At 41.7% G+C, this 21,630-nt stretch overlaps 1 protein-coding gene across 1 annotated transcript in view; it reads right to left on the reverse strand.

Moving 5' to 3' along the window:
• The window catches only part of FRMPD1 (FERM and PDZ domain containing 1), a 100,130-nt gene that overhangs the window by 54,974 nt on the left and 23,526 nt on the right, over window positions 1-21,630 (reverse strand). The gene's annotated exons all lie outside the window — the stretch shown is intronic.

Below are 21,630 nucleotides of genomic sequence, written 5' to 3' on the forward strand. Positions count from 1 at the left end.
TTTTTTTTTTTTTTTTTTTTTTTTTTTTTGAGATGGAGTCTCGCTCTGTCACACAGGCTGGAGTGCAGTGGTGCAATTTCAGCTCACTGCAGCCTCTGCCTCCCAAGTTCAAGCAATTCTCCTGCCTCAGCCTCCCGAGTAGCTGGGACTACAGGCACATGCCTCTGCACCTGGCTAATTTTTGTATTTTTAGTAGAGATGGGGTTTCACCATGTTGGCCAGGCTAGTCTTGAACTTCTGACCTGAAGTGATCTGCCCTCCTCGGTCTCCCAAAGTGCTGGGATTACAGGCATGAGCCACCGCACCCAGCCTGTCTTATTCTTTTAAACAAATTATCTTGGAACACTTTTAGATGTATAAAAAGGTTACAAAGATAATACAGGGTTCCCATATCCCTTCATTCAGCTTTCCCTAATATTAACATCTTACATAATTATTGTACCTTTGTAAAAATTAAGAAATTAACATTCGGACAATATTATTAACTGAACTACAGGCTACGTTCAAATTTTACCAGTTTTTCACTAATGTGCTTTTTCTGTACCATGATCCAATCTAGGACACCATGTTGTATTTAGCCAGCTTTACTAATTTTCCCCCAATGCCATTTCATCTGCTCTAGAGCAGCAGTCTCCAACCTTTTTGGCATCAGGGATCAGTTTTGCAGAAGACAATTTTTCCCCAGACAGTGGGGGGATGGGATGAAACTGACATCATCCCAGATTATCAGGCATCAGATTCTCATAAGGAGCGTGCAACCTAGATCCTTCCCATGTGCATTTCACAATAGGGTTCGGGCTCCTATGAGAATCGAATGAGCTGCTGATCTGACAGAAGGCAGAGCTCAGGCGGTAATGCTCACTCCTGCTGTCGGTCCTGGTTCCTAACAGGCTGCAGACCAGTACTGGTCCACGGCCCGGGGGTTGGAGAACCCTGCTCTAGAGCATAAAAAGGTAAGATTCCTACATCTTTTTTTTTTTTTTAATTTATTTATTATTATTATACTTTAAGTTGTAGGGTACATGTGCATAACGTGCAGGTTTGTTACATATGTATACTTGTGCCATGTTGGTGTGCTGCACCCATCAACTCGTCATTTACATCAGGTATAACTCCCAATGCAATCCCTCCCCCCTCCCCCCTCCCCATGATAGGCCCCGGTGTGTGATGTTCCCCTTCCTGAGTCCAAGTGATCTCATTGTTCAGTTCCCACCTATGAGTGAGAACATGCGGTGTTTGGTTTTCTGTTCTTGTGATAGTTTGCTAAGAATGATGGTTTCCAGCTGCATCCATGTCCCTACAAAGGACACAAACTCATCCTTTTTTTATGGCTGCATAGTATTCCATGGTGTATATGTGCCACATTTTCTTAATCCAATCTGTCACTGATGGACATTTGGGTTGATTCCAAGTCTTTGCTATTGTGAATAGTGCTGCAATAAACATACACGTGTATGTGTCTTTATAGCAGCATAATTTATAATCCTTTGGGTATATACCCAGTAATGGGATGGCTGGGTCATATGGTACATCTAGTTCTAGATCCTTGAGGAATCGCCATACTGTTTTCCATAATGGTTGAACTAGTTTACAATCCCACCAACAGTGTAAAAGTGTTCCTATTTCTCCACATCCTCTCCAGCACCTGTTGTTTCCTGACTTTTTAATGATCGCCATTCTAACTGGTGTGAGATGGTATCTCATTGTGGTTTTGATTTGCATTTCTCTGATGGCCAGTGATGATGAGCATTTTTTCATGTGTCTGTTGGCTGTATGAATGTCTTCTTTTGAGAAATGTCTGTTCATATCCTTTGCCCACTTTTTGATGGGGTTGTTTGTTTTTTTCTTGTAAATTTGTGTGAGTTCTTTGTAGGTTCTGGATATTAGCCCTTTGTCAGATGAGTAGATTGCAAAAATTTTCTCCCATTCTGTAGGTTGCCTGTTCACTCTGATGGTAGTTTCTTTTGCTGTGCAGAAGTTCTTTAGTTTAATTAGATCCCATTTGTCAATTCTGGCTTTTGCTGAAAAGATTCCTACATCTTTTTAAGGTACCAGTATAACATTGATACAAATTCTGACAAAAACAATATAATAATATAAAAATACAATCTCCCTTATGAAAATAAAAGTAAATACACCACATAAAATATTAGCACAGAGAACCCAACAGCAATCAACAGAGGAATCATGGGATCTATACCAGGGATACAAGGAAAGAGAACTAACCAGGTTATAAGAATGAGGCCGGGCGCGGTGGCTCAAGCCTGTAATCCCAGCACTTTGGGAGGCCGAGGCGGGTGGATCACGAGGTCAGGAGATCGAGACTATCCTGGCTAACATGGTGAAACCCCGTCTCTACTAAAAATACAAAAAACTAGCCGGGCGTGGTAGCGGGCGCCTGTAGTCTCAGCTACTTGGGAGGCTGAGGCGGGAGAATGGCGTGAACCCGGGAGGCGGAGCTTGCAGTGAGCCGAGATCACGCCACTGCACTCCAGCCTGGGAGCACAGCGAGACTCCGTCTCAAAAAAAAAAAAAAAAAAGAATGAAAACACCCTAACTGATCACTTTGAAAACCTAGAGACACACTTTTCAGGCATATGGAAGCCAAATACAAATTAGTGGGTAAAAAGGCTAACATGAACATAGGCTGTAACCAAAAACAAATTCCATTTAGATCAATGATAGTCAGTCTAGCTTTACTCTACAATGGGGACATGAGACCCGAACACTGTCTTCAGTTCTAGGCATCTCACTTTTTAAAAAATATAAAAAGAATAACAGAAAGTAGATTTCTGATTAAACACTGTGAATTGAGACAAGGTCTTAATTTCTTCTGCCTAAATCTTATAAATCACAGTAAAGAAATAAAAAACATATAAACCGATAGGATAATGAATACAGAAGAGAAGACAACAATAGATGACAGATGTCGATAATGTTTGGAAGAGAGGCATCTGAAATAGAAGGAGTAAGTAAAACTCTTCAGTTTTCAAAACAAAGAAAACAGAAAGCTATGTTCCCTCAGAGGGGGATTCTGATGAAAAATGAGCTGGTGGCTGGGCATGGTGGCTCAGGCCTATAATCCCAGCACTTCGGGAGGCTGAGGGGGAAGATTGCTTGAGTCCAGAAGTTCAAGACCAGCCTGGATGACATGATGAAACCCCATCTCTACCAAAAATACAAAAATTAGCCAGGCATGGTGGCTCACACCTGTAGTCCTAGCTACTTGGGAGACTGAGGTGGAACGATTGTTTGAGTCTGGGAGGTGGAGGTTGCAGTAAGCTGAGATCATACCACTGCACTCCAGCCTGGGCAACAGAGTGAGACCCTATCTCAAGAAAGAGAAAAGGGAAGGGAAGGGAAGGAAAGGAAAAGGGAGGGGAGGGGAGGGGAGGGGGAGGGAAGAAGTGCTGATTTGCCCAATGGCTCAGGAATTAGGGGCAGTAAGTACAGGAGAAAGCAAGGATGAGCATAAGGCTGAAAATATGGAAATACCCACCTAGACAACTATCTCTTTCCCATCCTGCTGAAGACAAGAGGCTTATTTTTTGGAGAAAATGAACAAGAGAAGCTTGGGGAGACTAGGCACAATAGACAGTATAGGAATGAAAATAGAAGAAGTAAGTAAAACTATTCTAACTGAATGACAAGACCTCTAGCCCCTTCCTGTGCCCAGTTCTCTGAATACTGTCAGCGAGTACTTTATATCCTGCTATGGTTTGAACGTGTCCCTGAAGTTTATGTGTTGAAAACTTAATTTCCATTGCAACAGGGTCATGAAGGCTGTGTCCTCATGAATGGATTAATGCCATTACTGTGGGAGTGAGTTCCTGATAAAAGGATAACTTTGGCCTCTTTCCACGCTCTCTTGTGTGCTCTTTTGCCCTTCCACCTTCTTCCATGGGATGATACAGTAAGAAGGCCCTTACCAGATGCCAGCACCTCAATATTAGACTTTCCAGCCTCCAGAACTGTCAGAAATAAATTTCTTTTCTTTATAAATTACCCAGTCCGTGATATTATATAGCAACACAAAACAGACTAAGACATGTCCCAAGCAAAAGATTAAAGAATCCTTCTCTGGAGGACTGAATAGCACCAGAGAAAAGACCTTCAGATACTGACATTTTCAGGATCCCTGCAGGGAAAAGGTAACTTGCTGCCAGATCATCTTGCATTGAAATGTATTAATCAGTGAGCCAGACCCATCATACAAAGTTTCCAATTATTTGTTTTACTGCTTTACTCTTACTTATGAATAAGCATTTAAGGAAAGCATGCATTATAAAAAACAGACCAAATCAAACAGAAAAATTCAGAAGAAACAGAGACAATGTAGAAAACAGATGGAAAAAAAATCAATCTATAACTTAAATCTTCAAAAAGATAAAGTATTGTATTCATGAAACAAGAAGACGATTTTTTTAAAATAAACTATCAGAGAATAAGAATGAACACTTGGAAATTAAAAATAAGACAGCTAGAATAAAACATTCAATTATTAATAAAAACAGAAAAATATAGTCAATGAAAGACTGCAGGAAGAGAAACCAAAGCCAAAGACAGAGAAAACATAAAAGACAATAAATGTATAGTATCTGTCCAGGAAGTGTAATATTCATCTAATAAAGTTCCAGAAGTAGAAAATAAAGGAAATGGAGGTAAGGAAACTGCCAAATAATTTGATAAAAATTTCTCGAAGAACTTAAATTTTCTGATTAAGAATATATACTAATTGCCCACCCTAATGAATGAAAAAAGACCCACATCAAGTAACAACATTGTAAAATTTCAGAAACTAGAAACAGAAAATATCTTCTAAACTTCCAGAGAGAGAAAAAAAAAGATCACATACAAACAACTGAGATTAAAAATGGCACTAAACTTCTCAGTAATAACAATGGAAGCTGGGAGCCATTGGAGTTCTCACATTTTTGAGGGAAAAGCATTCTCAATCTAGAATTCGATACCCTGTCAAACTACCAATCAAGTACAAAAGACATTTTTAGATGTTCAGGTCTCTAAAATTTTACCTTTCATACATCCTTTCTCAGGACGCTGACACTTCTGCAAAACAAGGAAGTAAGGAAAAAAGAAATGAGATCCAGGATATTAGGGATGGAACATAGATAAGAGGCAAAAGAAGCATCCCGGATGACCGTGAAGGGATGCATTAAGGTAACACCTGTATAAAAGACCCAGAGAGCAACTACTGAGATGCGTGAAGACAGAGGTCTTAGGGAAAATAAATAGAAATGGATAAGTTGTCTGATGTGTTTGTGTAGAAAATTTCACTGAGAGGCTGTTGGGGCGTATGGGAGAATTAGCAATAAGCACATGAAAAATTAAGCCGATCAAAAACAGAGGGAATTATGAAATCCAAGGAAAATAAAAAGTTGTATAAGAAAATAAAATTATAGTTCACTGCTTGGCTCAGCAATTAACAATATTTACATTGTCATGATAATGTAAACACTGAAAAATGGTTTCTCAAGAACAGTGATGTAATGACACTGGAATGATATGGTGAAGGGAAGCAAGTGTAGTAGCCTAAGAGCTAAATCCTCATTTATCATAATAATTAGATAATGTCCAAAATTAATAAATTGGAAAATAAGAATGCAAGATATTTCTTAGAAATATGCAGGAAAATACCAGAGGAAATGACTAGAAGAGTTGAAAGAGCTTCTAAGAACAGAAATTAAAGGATGAGGAGGAGTGGGGCAGGAAATGCTGATATCTATTATAAACCCTTAATACTATTTTATTAAATGATTTTTAATAATTTTTAACTTAGTTTTAAAAACTGAAGTAATATATGCTTCTGGTAATATACACAGAAAAATATAATGAAAATAAAATCACTTACAATTAGCTACAATCACTACCTCCCAATTAGTAAGTTAATTTTTCGTTTTTCATGCTTACACTTGTATATATGTTTCTTAATTAAAATGATATATTATATCTTCCCACTTATGATTTCATAAACATCATTCCATGTTAATATTTAAGCATTTACACCATCATTTAAAATGGTTATATGGTATTATTTTCTCTGACCATATCATAATTTATTTAATAAATCTATCATTGGACATTTATGTTATTTCCAATTTTTCACTATTATGAAAGCTTTACAATAAAAATCCTTATTCATGGCAAATGGCTACTACTTCCCAGATATTTTTGGGGGGATAAATTCCTAGAAGTGAAATTACTGGACATAAACATATGTTCACTTTTAAGAATTTGGATGTATATTCTTGAATTGCCTCCAAGAAGTTACCAATTTGCACTCCTGCCAGGACAGACCTTTTGAATACTATCCCTTAAAAAAATTTTGCCAGTAGGATGGAAATTATTTACTTAAACATTTATATTTTGAAAACATAGAAGACAAAAGTAAATTACCCTCTATATTCTTATAAAAACTAGACATTGTCATTTTTAAAAATATTTGCTAATGAGATTGAAAGTAACGTTCAATTATTGGTTTAAATATATATTTATATATAATTAAATATATATTTGTATATAGGAAATGTATATACTTATATATATGTTTCCCATATAAAAATATATTTCCTATATATATAGGAAAATATTTTAAAAATTAAATATCACACATAAATCCATCACATTGAAAATTATACAAAATAAGCATCCTACTTCAAGTATCCAACCCATTCCCCTAGAGGTTAACACAGTTAACAATTTGGTATGTATTCATACTATCTTTGTCCTGAATTAATAGAGACCTATATCATGTATATTAACACATCTTTTCTACAAAAATAGAGTATTATACTCAGTAGTCTGTACTTTGTATTTTTTAACTTGCAAATATATCCTGTATATCTTTCCAGATCAGAACTATGTACAGCTGTGATTGGAAGTTATTTGATTACTAGCACAGCTCAACATTTTTCATGTGCTCCTGACCATTTGTATTCATTTCTTATTACTTTACTGTTTCTGATTTTTCCTTATTTTTCTGCTGGAATGTTTGCCTTCTTGTAGCCAATTTGTAAAAGCTCTTTCATATAATAAGGATTATTTAATGTTCCTTTGCCAAGGATACAAAATAACATCATATTTCTTTGAGACTTACCATGGAGGATCAAGAATGTAGGTTATAGTGTCCTGACAAAACAGAGACTAAACACAGAAGACAGAAGAATAAATGTCTAGCAAAACCCATGGGATATTGTTTTCAAATATCAACTGCCCCAGTCAGGGCCCCTCTAGGATCAAGTCCATTGGAAATTCTGGGATATTGATATTAACTTGGTCTGTCTTACGTCTGAGCATCACGCTTTCCTATGGGGTCTAGGAAAGGAGATTTAAAAGCAAGTCATATGAAAACACATTGAAAAATCAAAGAATGTTTATTAAATAAAAACTTGGAGGTGGCCCACATGATCATGGTTCACAAAGAGCCCAAGGGCCACCATGTGAAAGACACATATTCTACATGATTCTGGAATTTAGAGACAGGATTAATGGGGAAATGCCACAGTGCAGGGGACTCCAGCTCAGACTAAGGCAAGAAATTCATGTTCCTGGTAGATCCAAGCATGGAATGAGTGTCCTCAAGAATTGTTAAGATCTCGGACACTGAAGGTATTCCAGGGGAGGCTGCATAAACTGCATGAATATAGCAGAAGGGACAAAAGGATGGCATAGAGGGACAAATCCATGGAATACATGGAGCAGATGACTCCTACAGTTCCTTCCATTCATGCAGTCTGAGGTCTCCACTAGATCTAAGAGCCAGGCAAGATGGTCTCTGTTGCAGTCTGTCTCAAAATTCAAAGCCCCACATTACCCAGAGTAGTTGGAAATCCTGAAGTAAGCACAGCACTGGAAGAAGCGCGATGTCTGACCTCTACGTTCTTATAGTTTCCACATGATTGCAGAGTTGTCAGGGATCTCAAACATATCCATTGGACTGAAGGCCATCGAGCCTTTCCATTCCTTTTGAAGGTCTTCAAACTACAGTGGTTACTTTTTAAGTAACTGCTGCCAAATACAATTTAGCTAATTGGTTTCTATAAACATACATGGTTCTAATTAAGAGAATTAATTTGTGTTATATATCTGGACTGTGGGTAGGCACGTACCTTCATCCAGGGATCCCCAAAGACTAAACAAATGCCTACATCAACCAAGCCATTAAAAGTGCTCCATGACTCAGCAAGGTCTGAGCAGGAGAGTTTAAAGTCAAGAGAATGACCTGCTAATGGTTTTAATGTTAGCCTCTGGATTGCTGGGCTAATGGAAGGAAGTAAATGTCCATATCATCCAAAACGTTTGAATCTTCTCTACAGTCCCACTGCCAAGAAGTTATCTGGCCTCTTATGTTCTGTCATTCCCTGTTGAACCCATCTTATTGTTAGAAAGTTTCTTTACATAAAGCTGAATTCCATTCATCTACAGCTTTAGTCTTCCACACCAGTGCTGCCCTCTGGCCACTCCTACCACCACTGCCCCAAATAAATCAGCTCCCTTTCTGCATTTGAACATAGAAATCTTTCAGCCTTTCAGTCTCCTTTGTCCCAAATTAAACATCCTCAGCTCCTTCAACAGTTCCTTGTAATACAAGATCTTTTTAGAGCACACATCAACTTGGAAAAATACCTTAAAAGGCATGAACCCTCAAACTGAACACAATTCTGGTTGCCTGGAACAATGTGAATATAAAAAGGCAAACTCTCTCAAAATATTTTGTAAATGGAGAAGAAGACTAAATATGTCAAGGTGATAGCTATTTTAAATGCAAACAGACAATTAAAAGGGATACAAAAAGGTGATAATAAAAGACTTCAGGAAACTAGCACAAGCTATTGAGAAATGAAAACATCAGTGGAGGCAGCAAAAGATAAAAGAGAAACTGAAGTGCCCAAAATCACTTGCACTAAATTGAAATTGTAAATAAAACTAGATAGCACTTCAAGAAAAACTGTCAGGCATAGAACCAAATTGAGGATTTCAACTTACAAATAATAGGGCCAGCAGAGAACATGGAAAAGGAACACACAAAATTGTAATCAAAGAAATAATGAAAGGCAAATTTATTAAGCTGAAAAATATGTTTCAAAAATAAAGAGCACAAAACACAACTCTCAGATATGCCTCAAGGAAGACTCTTCACATACCAACTCAAATTTTTAAACTGCAAAGATTAAAGAATCATCCTTAAAACCTGTGTTTAAAAAGGAAAAGAGAATGATCATTTGAAAAAGATTATGTTCATATATTTTGCAGCATATTATTCAGGTATTGACTCAAGTTCATTATCTTTCTCTCTGGGAGATGTAAAAGTTTTATAAGTGCTACTTGAGACACTGTTCTTGAAAGACATCTCGGCTGGGCACGGTGGCTCATACCTATAATCCAAGCACTTTGAGAGGCTGAGCAGGGAGGATTGTTTCAGCCCAGGAGTTTGAGACCAGCCTGGGCAACATAGTGAAATCCTGTCTGTACTGAAAATAAAAAAAGTTAGCTGAACGTGGTGGTGCACACCTGTAATCCCAGCTAATCGGGAGACTGAGGTAGGAGAATCACCTGGGCCCAGGAGGTTGAGGCTGCAGTGAGCCATGATCGTGCCACTGCACTCCAGCTTGGGTGACAGAGTAAGACCCTGTTTCTAAATAAATAAATAAATACATACATACATACATACATACATACATACTGGGGAATCATGCTTGACTCTTTTCCTGTTTTGTGCTCCACATGGATTCAGTCACCAAATTGTTGATCTTGGTCCCAATTGTCTTAATCTGTCACCTCCTCTCCTTTCTCAGTGCTACTGCCTGAGTTCAAACTTTCATTCTATCTGAAGTACTACAATAACCCCCAGCCAGTCTCCTTACTCTTCATCAATCTGTCCTCCATGTGACTGCCAGAGTGATATAAAATGTAAGTCTAATCACATCACTTTTATTTTCAAAATCCTCCAGTGGTTCCTCTTCATCTTTAGGATAAAGTCTGAGCTCAAGAATTATAGTAATATCAATAGCACAACTATGCCAACAACATTACCACTTACTATGTGCCAGGCACTAGGCTAAGCAATGTACACAGGTTATCTTATTTAATGCTTTTAATAATTCTCATTTACAAAAAAAGGAAACTGAGGCATAAAGAAGTTAAGTAACCTGGCTAAGAGCACACAGCAAAGAAGTGACAGAACTGGAATTAAAAATCAGATTAGCTTGCTTGTCTCTGAAGCTGGACTCAGCCATTCCATCCCACTGCCTCCCCCCTGGCCTTGGGATGGCAGCCAAAGCCCTTTGTGATCTGGCCCTGCCTACCTGACAACTTCATCTCCCTCACACAACACTCTGCAGAACTGTATTACCTGTTGTTCCCCCGAAAGGCCTTGGTTTCTCATGCCCTCATGTCTCTGCAGATACTGCTCCTTTGCCTAGTCCATATCCCCTGCCTGCACACCCATCAAATTCCTACTCGCACTTCAATGAACAGGCACAGTAGTGGACTGGATTAGCACAGAACACTCCCCTCTCCAGCTTGTTTTCTCATCTGTAAAAACAATGATAATGATCCCTGCCCAGCTATCCATCAGGGTTGGTGTAAGGCTTACATTGCATCATGCTGTGACAATGCTTTGAAAACTATAAAGTTCTATGGAAATGTGCCCAAGAAACATCTCTTTTTCTGAGGTAGTGTGAGCTCAGTTGTGTGACCAGATTTGCATGTGGCAAAAGTTTGAAGTAGAAGAAGTCGATTTCTGCCACAAAAAGGAATGAGGTCCTGATGCATGGTACAGCATGGATAAACCTTGAAAGCATTATGCTAAGTGAAAGAAGCCAGACACAAAAGGCTACATGATTTCACATAAATGTCAGACTCCATTTATATGAAATGTCCAGAACAGGCAAATGGATAGAGATAGATAGAAAATTGATTAGTGGTTGTGAAGGCAGTGAAGAAGGGAAATGAGAACTGACTGCTAATGGGTAAGAGATGTCTTTTTAAGGTGACAAAAATGTCCTAGAATTAGACAGTGGTGATAGCTGCACAATTTTGTGAATATTCTAAAAACCAATAATTGTATAATTTAAAGGGTCAATTTGATGGTATGTGAATTGTATCTTAATTTTAAAAAGAAAAGAAAAAAACGCTTATTTCTGGTGCCCAGCTTCACCCTTCTGTCCTCCTTTCCTTGCCAGTAAGTAATAACCCCAACTCTGTAAGGAATCTGTTTTTCTCACTTTTCCCCCATTTCATCTTAATAAAACCCTATAAGCATTAGAAGCACCTGGAAGACTGGTTAAAGCATAGATGTCTGAGCCACAGAGTTTCTGGTTCAGGAGGGCTAGGGTAGGGCCCAAGAATTTGCATTTCTAACGTCCCTCCAGATAAAACCTAGGGAATGCTGAAAAGAGCACTGAACTAGACATCAGGACACCTGGTTTCCTTCCTGGCTTTGCCATTAATTAAGCCTAGAATTGCACAAGTTGCCAAGCCTCTGGTTATCCCTTTATCTCAACATTGCATTTCTCTAAGTATCTGCCGATTGTAAAATTGTATTATGTTGTCACTGAAGTCTTCCAGGGATCCCCATCCTTAAAATCCAACATCTTCCTAGATGTCCAACTCCGTCTCCCACCACTGCCCCCAAAAGACTGCTCTCTTGGCCAATTTGGGGAAGGAAGGAAACTAACACTTTCACCTGTAGATGTCACTCCTCATGACAACCCCACATAGTAGGAATCCATAACTCCATTTGGAAGACAAGAGATTGAGGCTTGGAGAGGTTAAAAAACTTCCTCAAAGTGGCCTAGGGGAACCCAAGGCCCATCCTTCTCCCGTCATGTAATTCTCTGTTTCGAAGCTTCTCTGTCTCTCAAAAAAAGCCCCTAGGTAGCCCCTCTTGAGTCTTTGTTCTGATCTCTCCCACTTTCCAGGACTTATTCAAATCCTATGTAACTGTCAACAGTTAGCTCAAACCCACCACATTTAGGACGGGTTCCTGGCCACCCACCTACCATGTTTCACCAGGTTACCCAATCACAGAGCTGCTGTGTGTAGTCTTGCTCTTCCAACAGCCTGTGACCATCTCCTTTATGCTCTTGTCTTGTGTTTTCTAACTTCATATGGATTCAGGTCTTGTTTTCTGTCCCTCAGATTGTAAACTCCTTGAGGGTAAGGGAGAAAAGTACCCTGCTTCTTTACAATCCCTGCAGAGCCTAGCAGAATGCCTTCAGCTCAATCAAGATTTGTTGAATTAATAACGGCAGGTTACAGATGTCTGAAATGCTATGCTAAGACGAGAACCCCAGAACAATAAGCAGCTATAACTACTGAACCTTCTAAGCCCAAAGAAAAGCTATTGGCAGATATTTTAGGGAAGTTCACATTACATTTCTAATGTCAATCATTTGATGTTGCCTTGGTTCATTACCATGATCATAGCTTAGTGAGAGATAATGGGCTCACACATCTCCATGAATTTCTTAAAAAGAACTCAGATTACGATGATGCTTCATCAGAAAAATGACATTCTTAGAAAGCAAGGAAGGGGGACTTATCTATTAGACCACATGATTATTCCTCAAAGTGCAGTTACAACCAGGACCCCAGGAAGGAGTTTCAAACCTCTCTTCCCTACTCAGGGATCTCAGCCAAGTTTTTCACAGTATCACAGGCACTGATAGTTTAACCTCACAAGTCATTTCACCTGTGGCCATAAGAAGCCGAGGTAAAGCCAATTATTTCTTTTCTTTTCTTTTCTTTTCTTTCTTTCTTTTCTTTTCTTTTTTTTTTTTTTGAGACAAAGTCTGGCTTTGTCTCCCAGGCTGGAGTGCAGTGGCCCCATCTTGGCTCACTGAAGCCTCTACCTCCTGGGTTCAAGTGATTCTCTCACCTCAGCCTCCAGAGTAGCTGGGATTACAGGCACATGCTACCACACTCGGCTAGTTTTCTTGTATTTTTAGTAGAGACAGGGGTCTTGTTATATTGCCCCAGCTGGTCTCAAATTCCTGGCCTCCAGTGATGCACCTGCCTTGGCTTCCCAAAGTGCTGGGATTACAGGCATGAGCCACCGTGCCCAGCCCAAACTGTTTATTTTCATTTCTTATTTTGGGATGGCACTACATATCATTCTTGTTCCTCCTCCATCTTCCCTTCCCTCCTTTAAGCCTCTCTCTTCAACAGGAACCCCTCCCCTCTTTTTATTATAGAAAAGGGCATTGAATACCTGTAAGGGGGTTTATCATGGACCAGAGAAAAAACAAGGCTCACAGCTGGTTCTCTAGGTTTTCTGAGCCCTTCAATCATGTCAAGAAGTTCTGGCTGCCTGCATCCTCTGCCATCTCACCTTGCCTTGCACACCAGATGAAAAGGAGACACAGGAGGTGGGAAAGCACCCTGGACCCCTATCACCCAGGGCGGCATTCCCCAAACGACAATTGACCTCAAACTGCCCTCCTGGCTTTTGCCATGTTAGCAAACTGCCAGAACACCACACCTGCAAAACACGGTCTGCGTAAAACAGATTCTAGAATACAGTGCCTCCCATTTTAGCTTCATCCTAGACAATAGTACTCATTCAACCACAGGTTTGATCATGCTGGATATGTTTTTTTCTTGGTGCACATTAAAATAAATATATAGCAATTTAAACAAAAAGCACTCATTCACATATCCACTAAAATAGTCTTGAGTGTCGTGTGGTACAAAGACAAACCTTTGGGAACACTAGTTCAGGGCATCGTCATGCCCCTCAGATTTCCCATCTGCCTAACAGGATTAGACGTCTCTTAGAAAGGGCTTAGCCTCTTATCTAGCTCAGTACAGATGGCCTCTGCATGGCCCTTTGAGAGCTACAGGGTGGCAACAGGAACAGACAGCTCTAATGGGGATCCAGGCTGTGCCTTTCTCTTGCTAGGGATCTGAGAGGATGGGGACCCAGACCACTCCTAGTAGAAGACTGGAAGTTGGTCACACAAGTCATCCACTTTGCCGGATGAACAGTATCCCTAGAAAGGATGTGGGAAAGGGCTGAAACGAACACCAATGCCAACATTGGTGTTGCTGATGTGACCTGCAAGGCCTCACCTCACCATGTTTGTCTTACTGCTTACCCTCAAGCAGCCTCAGTGATGGACGGCAAATAACATTGCTGAGTCAGCTGCGGCTACTGAACCCCTTGTCTCCACCCTGGTGCAGGGAAAGAACACTGTGCAGGGAGACAGGAGACCAGCAATCAGGTTCCTGCTCTACTCCCAGCTCGACACGTGACTCAAGTCATATCCCTTCCCTCTGTGTCTGTTTTCCTACCTGTAAAGGTAAGAGTTGCACATGGATAAAATTTGAAAATACTGTGCTTCATGAAAGGAGCCAGTCACAAAAGACCACATATTCTATGATCCCATTCATATGAAAGTCCAGTAGGGAACTCTGTAGAGACAGAAAAGAGATTAGCGGTTGCTTAGGGCTGGGGAAACAGGGCGTGGAGGAGTGATAGTGAAAGAGTAAAAGGTTTCTTTTAGAGGTGATGAAAATGTCCTTAAGTTGACCATGCTGATGTTAGTACATATCTGTGACTATACCAAAACCTCTGAATTGTATGCTTTGAATGAGTAAATTTCATGGTATATGAATTAGATCTCAATAAAGATGTTTTATAAAAACAAACGCCATAAAAGGAGAAAAAGAAAACTGATGGGGTTAGAAACATGACCTCAAAGCTCTTTCAAACCAGAAGTTTCTGACTCTCTTTAAACAAACTACAGTTCCCCAAATGCTTCTGGCCACCAGACTTCTCATCAGTTTTGGGCAGACTGCTGCTCTCTCAAAAGATGTTTGTCACCCAAAAAACATCTGGCCCTATGCCAGCGTCTGTGGAGAGCAGGAAGATGCATCGGCCGCAGTGTCTGCCCGCCAGGAGCTCTAACACACGGTAGATGGCAAGACCATGAGAGAGGGCTGCATGGAGGGGAGGGGCTCAGAAGAAGGGGGATCACCTCTAGGTCAGGGGAGCACCAAGATTGGAGGCTTCTCCATGCCAGAAGCACCTGTGCTGGGCCCTAAAAGGCTGATGAGGACCATGGGGCCTGAGTAGCCTACTTGGAAAAGCTAAGGGCCCAGGCTGAGTGCAATCTATCTGGGGCTATTCTGGGCCCTGCCCTGACTTGGGAGGCTCACACAGAACATTAGGTTCCTGGAAAGTGCTTTGATGGCAGAAGTGCAGCTGACTCTGCAGTGACTCCAGGTCTTGCGATACCTTCACTTCCTTCATTTATTCTATAGATATTTATTCAGTATCCTCTATGTGCCTGGCACTGTTCTAGGTCTTGGGAGTCATTAGGAACAAAAAAGATGAGAGTCACTACCCTCCTGGAGCTTACATTCTAATACAGGTTCTCATTAGACAAGAAACAATGAACAAAAAGGAAATTAATTAAGACTGTCAGAAAGTGGTAAGTACGCTGGGTGCCGTGGCTTGCGCCTGTAATCACAGCACTTTGGGAGGCCGAGGTGGGTGGATCACTTGAGGTCAGGAGTTCGACACCAGCTTGGCCAACATGGTGAAACCGCGTCTCTGCTAAAAATGCAAAAATTAGCCAGATGTGATGGCACATGCCTGTAATCCCAGCTACTTGGGAGGCTGAGGAAGAGAATCACTTGAACCTGGAGGTGGAGGTTGCAGTGAGCCGAGAATGCACCACTGCACTCCAGCCCGGGCAACAGATTGAGACTCCATCTAAAAAAAGAAAGTGGTAAGTACTAGAGGGGAAAAGAGATAGAATTAGCATCAATGCCTTGAAGCTGGAGGTCAGGGGTAGGTGGAATTTTATTCACTCTGAGATCTCCCACACATATCTCCAGAGAGCTCTAGGGTTCTGCCCTTTACAATTCTCCAAGTCAAATCTCTAGCCAAGGGCTTAGCCATGACACATCTGGACAAATGTCACTATGGGTCCTATTTCCATTTCTTCCTCTCTGAATCAACGCTAATATCCACAGATTCAAGAAACACTCAATGATCATCAACCATGTGCCAAGTACAGGGGCTGTGGGTGACACTGAGATAAGCAGGCACAATTCTCACCCTCAAGGAGTCTGCAGTTCACCGGGGAAGTTAGACACACACACCTAACCAGAATTCAAAGCAAAAGAAAGGACGTGATCTGCTAGCAACATGAGCAAAGGCTGCAAGGTTTTTGAACCATGGTCTATAGTTTTCAAAGCACTCTTATGGGCAGATGATCTTGTTTGGTGGTCACATCATGGTATTCCTCCTTCAAAGCTTTCACAGTGCACTACTAGACTCACAGTTCTTCCCCAGTGACCTTTCATGTCAACAGCACAGGCCTTGTCATGCCCTGGTTCCAACCCTGACTCTCACTAACCTTGTGCTAACCTTGCATCCTTGGACAAGTTACCTTAGCCTCCCTGAGCCTGTACTGTCATCTGTGAAATGGGGCTGACTTCACCTGCCCCACAGTAAATTAGATAATATATGTGAAGTTCTACCAGAATGCACGGCACAAAGGAAGTCCTCAATGACAGCAGCTATGATGTTATTCTTCATTTCAGAAGGCTATCCTCTTGAAGCTTAACTGTTTCATCTGCCTTTTTTGTCTTCCTAACTCAATTCCTAAACTGCATTTCTCTCCAATTGCCCTCAGTCCTAACCACCGAGTAATGAATTACTGAATGAATGAATCAACCAACCAACCAACTGGAAATTGGAACAAGGGAGAGAGAAAAGGCATGGACAACTCTCAGGTTTCTGGTTTGGATGACTGGGGATGGTGGTCCCTTTCACCAGGAAAGAAAACACTAGGAGAAGGGTGGGTTTGAGGAGTAAGATGAAGAGTTTGGTTGGGAAATGCTGAATTTGCAGTACTGAAGGACAGTCATCATGTCCAGTAGATAGTTTGAGCTAAAAATAATAATCTGACAGTCATCAGGTTGTAACCATGAGAATGAATAATTATCCTAACAGATGCTGCATATCAAAACTGGGGCCTTTTACATAAGACCAATGCCCAGGTTCCACCCACCTACCCCCAGATGCTGATTCAATTCAACTGGGGTGGGGCCTGGGCAAGGTTTGTTACAGGAGCCCTCGGTAATCGTAATGTTCAGCTAGCGTTGAGAACAATTAGGGTAGGATGAGCAGAGCTGAGGAAGGAATGACGGTGACACCATTATTTTAGGGGCTGCGGAACCAAGGAAGTCATGGAAGGAAACTGAGAATGAATGATTACAGAGGCCTGATAAAAATCAAAGAAGCCTGGGGAGAAAAAAGGTTCAGAAGACTATGTAGGCAGTTTGGTGGCGCCTCAATAAGTTACACGTAGAATAACCTTGACCTAGCAATTCCACTTCTTGGGATCTACCCAAAAGAATTGAAAACAGATGCTCAAACAAAAACTTGTACACTAATGTTCATAGCAGCACTATTCACAATAGCCAAAAGGTGGAAACAAACCAAACATCCATCAACAGATGAATGGATAAACTCCTTGTGATATATCCATACAATTGAATGTTATTGTATTGTATGGAATTTACGCAGCCATAAAGTGCTGCATACGGAATTTATGCAGCCATAAAGTGCAATGAAATACTGATACATGCTACGACATGGACGAACCTCGAAAACATCTATGTTGAGTGACAGAAGCCAGACACAAAAGGTCACATGTTATATGATTCCATTTAGATGAAATATCAAGAATAGACAAGTCTGTATAAAGACAGAAAGCAGATTCGTGGTTGCCAGGGATTGGAGGAGAAGGAAATGGAGAATGACTGATGAATGGATTTGGGACTACTTTTTGGGGTGATGAAAAATTTCAGAACCAGGTAGTGGTAATAGTTGTATAACATTGTGAATGTACTTTATGCTGCTGATCTGTACCCTTTCACATGGTTTTTAATTGGTAAATTTAATGTTATATGTATTTTACCACAAAAAAGTACATAACCAACCATGTCAAATACAGCCAAGACAGCCAGAAGATCCATCGGAAAAGGGTCCACAGACTTGGCAATTAGGACCTTCAGATAACACATTCTCCTTGATGCCTCCTGTTACTGTACAGCCGCACAAAGTAGCTGGGAGCCGGGCTAGAAGCCTCCTAGGGCCTTTCCAGCTCAGAGGTTATAAAATCTGGTGGTCTTTAGTGTTCCTTTGCCATAGTTCTTTTCCTCTCCATAGGCTTTTTCATTATTACAAATGCCCTGAATCTGTTAAAATTCTCTCGACAACCATCTGGGCATAATTCAACAAAATTGTAGAATGTGAATTCAAAGTCTAGATTTGTTTTTTTAATACTATCAAATGATTCATCTAATGTCATTACACACCAACTAATTTTTAACAGCCTCTGGGCATGTTTGATACCACACACACCAAAAACAAAACCCACAGCAACTACAGTACTTGGGAAATTCAGACTAAGGACTCCCAGAGTTCTAGCCCATATGAAGCTGCTTGCCACCCTGGTGGGCTGAGATTTGACTCCACATTTCTGTGTCTGGGGAAGGAAGGCAGGATTACAAACCTATCACACTAATAAACAGTAATCACCACCACCACAGCACAAGCAAGCAAGAATGGCTTGCAGGGCTGGGCCCAAGACATGCCTCACAGAGCTCTTGCCCATTACTACGACATCAAGACTGCCTTGACTTTGAGGTTCCTTCCCTGAAAGTCCTCACCCTTTTCATAGACCTACTGCTGGCCATGGGTTTGCAGGCCCCTAGACTCTGCATTTTTCAATTCCAGTCCCTGGACTCTAGACTCCACTTTACAGGTCTGCAGCCATCTCAACTCAAGGGATTTGGTCCAAAAGTAAATGCAATTCGTTCCATTAGATCCTCTTTCCACTGGGATCTGTGCTGGGTGTGGTAGAGGAGATCGAGATTAAGCAGACACAGCCCTTACCCTTGGGGTGTTCATCGTGTTATAGAGAAGACAAGCCACCTAGAAAACTCCTAACCAATATAAGGCAGAGAGTGAGCCCCATAAGAACGGGCTGTCTAAAATGCTGTAGGGAGTCTAGGAAGAGCTCCTGCCAACAGCAGGGCAGAGTGTGTCTTGCTCATCTCTGCACGGGGCTTAGGAACGGCTGATTGCTGTCAGGCGGCCAAGAACGCCAGGTGCCGCCTGCCAATCAGGACCCTATGCAAGGGTTCAGGCCAACGGGCCACTCTGGCTGTCTTAATTAAGCCCTAATTAAGCATTCTACCCGGAAACCTCTTCTCCCTCCTGTAGAGCTGCCCAGTTTACAGCAAACAATTCAGGGAGCCCGGTCAGCTGTTAGGAGGTGGCAGCCAGTAGGAGCGGCACCAACAGCTGTGAATGAATGCCGACTCGATTCAGAGATCGCCGAAAACCGCAGGACCCAGGAACTCAGAAATTCAGGCCTAATTAAGCACTCTGCCCTCTGTCCCTAACCTCAGTAGAGAAAAGTGTCCAGTTTGGGTCACCCCACTTTAAAAGTATATAGAGATGATCAGGGCTGGGAGTTCTGCCTAAGGAAAACAGGAAAACACTATGCAGTAAGATGCTCCCCAAGACACGAGCTCTAGGAATGAAAAGCAGAACAACTGGCCACAGAAGCATGTTTAGGTAAGTTACAGCATGTCTTCTTCCTTGAATTTCCAAAAAAGGAGAACCAGAAACCATGTAACGTTCCAGAAAAAGCCTTTGATTTAATGTAGAGTATAAACCATAGGCCATAAAGCCATATTTATGCTCTGGGTACAACTGTAAAAGTGATGCGGGGCACAGACAGGCAAGAACACAAAACAACAAGCTTGATCTGATGGATGCTAGGTTTAGGCTGCCAATTCTTTTTGTTTCTACTTTAATTCCCATTGTTACTGTTTGTGCAGCAATGATACCTCGTTTAAGGATCAGAGAGATGATCTCTCAGAAGAGAATCAAAGCTTTACGGGTTGAAGCAAAGGTTCCCCAGGGAGTGGCAACAGGACAGACCAACACACACCAGTTCGAGCAGCAGCAGGTGCACGCCTCATTTTGCCCTGGCACTGCACCCTGTGTGGCTCTCAGCAAGTCTCTTCTTCTAATACCTCCATTTCCACCTCTAGATCTAGAAGTATTCTAAGGCCCTGCCACCTCCAAATTCATGATTCTGACTGGTGGAGAGGTCAGATCAGAGATCTAATCTATTCTCTCATGTGCAGGCACTGACCAGCCCACGCTGGGTCACACCTGTGGCACCTACACCATGAGCACCATTAAACACCCTACTCTCCCCACTTCCCAAGCCCAGAACCCAGGCACCCACCTGAGAGTCTGTGTACCCTTCCCCATATCCAACCACTTTCCAACTCCTGTAAATGTGACCTCCTTAACATCTCTCAAGTTTCCACTTCTTTCCATCCCCACCACCATCACACACACATTCAGGCCGGCATGCCTTTTTTTTTTTCTTTTTTTTTTTTGGACAGTCTCACTCTGTCACCCAGGCTGGAGTGCAGTGGCACGATCTCACCTCTCTGCAACCTCCATCTCCCAGTTTCAACTGATTCTTGTGCCTCAGCCACCCGAGTAGCTGGATTACAGGTGTGCGCCACTCCCCCGATTCATTTTTATATTTTTAGTGGAGATGGAGTTTCACCATGTTGGCCAAACTGGTCTCAAACTCCTGACTTAGAGTGATCCACTTGCCTCAGCCTCCCAAAGTGCTCAGATTATAGGCGTGAGCCACCATGCCTCACCATGATCTCTTTCTTTTTTTTTTTTTTTTTGAGGAGGAGTCTCGCTCTGTCGCCCAGGCTGGAGTGCAGTGGCCAGATCTCAGCTCACTGCAAGCTCCGCCTCCTGGGTTTACGCCATTCTCCTGCCTCAGCCTCCCGAGTAGCTGGGACTACAGGCGCCCGCCACCTCGCTCGGCTAGTTTTTTGTATTTTTAGTAGAGACGGGGTTTCACCGTGTTAGCCAGGATGGTCTTGATCTCCTGACCTCGTGATCCGCCCGTCTCGGCCTCCCAAAGTGCTGGGATTACAGGCTTGAGCCACCGCGCCCGGCCACCATGATCTCTTTCTTATGTGGATCATTGTAGCACCTGGTCTCCCTGCCTTCAGTCTTGCTCTTCTTCCAGTCTATTCCACACACCACAGAGTAATCTTTCTCAAAGAGGAAAGTCTGACCTTGTCACTTTCCTGTATATAACTCTATAATGTCACCCCATAACTTTTAGGATCATTTTTTAGGGCCCATGATGTGAATTCTAAAGCCAGATCTCTTGGACTCTGATATGGTTTGGTTTGGCTGGGTCCTCATTTAAATCTCAACTTGCATTGTTATCTCCCAGAATTCCCACATGTTCTGGGAGGGACCCAGGGAGAGGTAATTGAATCATAGGGGCCAGTCTTTCCTGTGCTATTTTCATGATAGTGAATAAGTCTCACAAGATCTGATGGGTTTATCAGGGGTTTCCACTTTTGCTTCTTCCTCATTTGCTCTTGCCACCACGATGTAAGAAGTGCCTTTCGCCTCCTACCGTGATTCTGAGGCCTCACTAGCCATGTGGAACTGTAAGTCCAATTAAACCTCTTTTTCTTCCCAGTCTCAGGTATGTCTTTATCAGCAGCATGAAAACAGACTAA

Source organism: Theropithecus gelada, chromosome 15, assembly GCF_003255815.1.
Source record: "Theropithecus gelada isolate Dixy chromosome 15, Tgel_1.0, whole genome shotgun sequence".
In the NCBI taxonomy this organism is placed as follows: domain Eukaryota; kingdom Metazoa; phylum Chordata; class Mammalia; order Primates; family Cercopithecidae; genus Theropithecus; species Theropithecus gelada.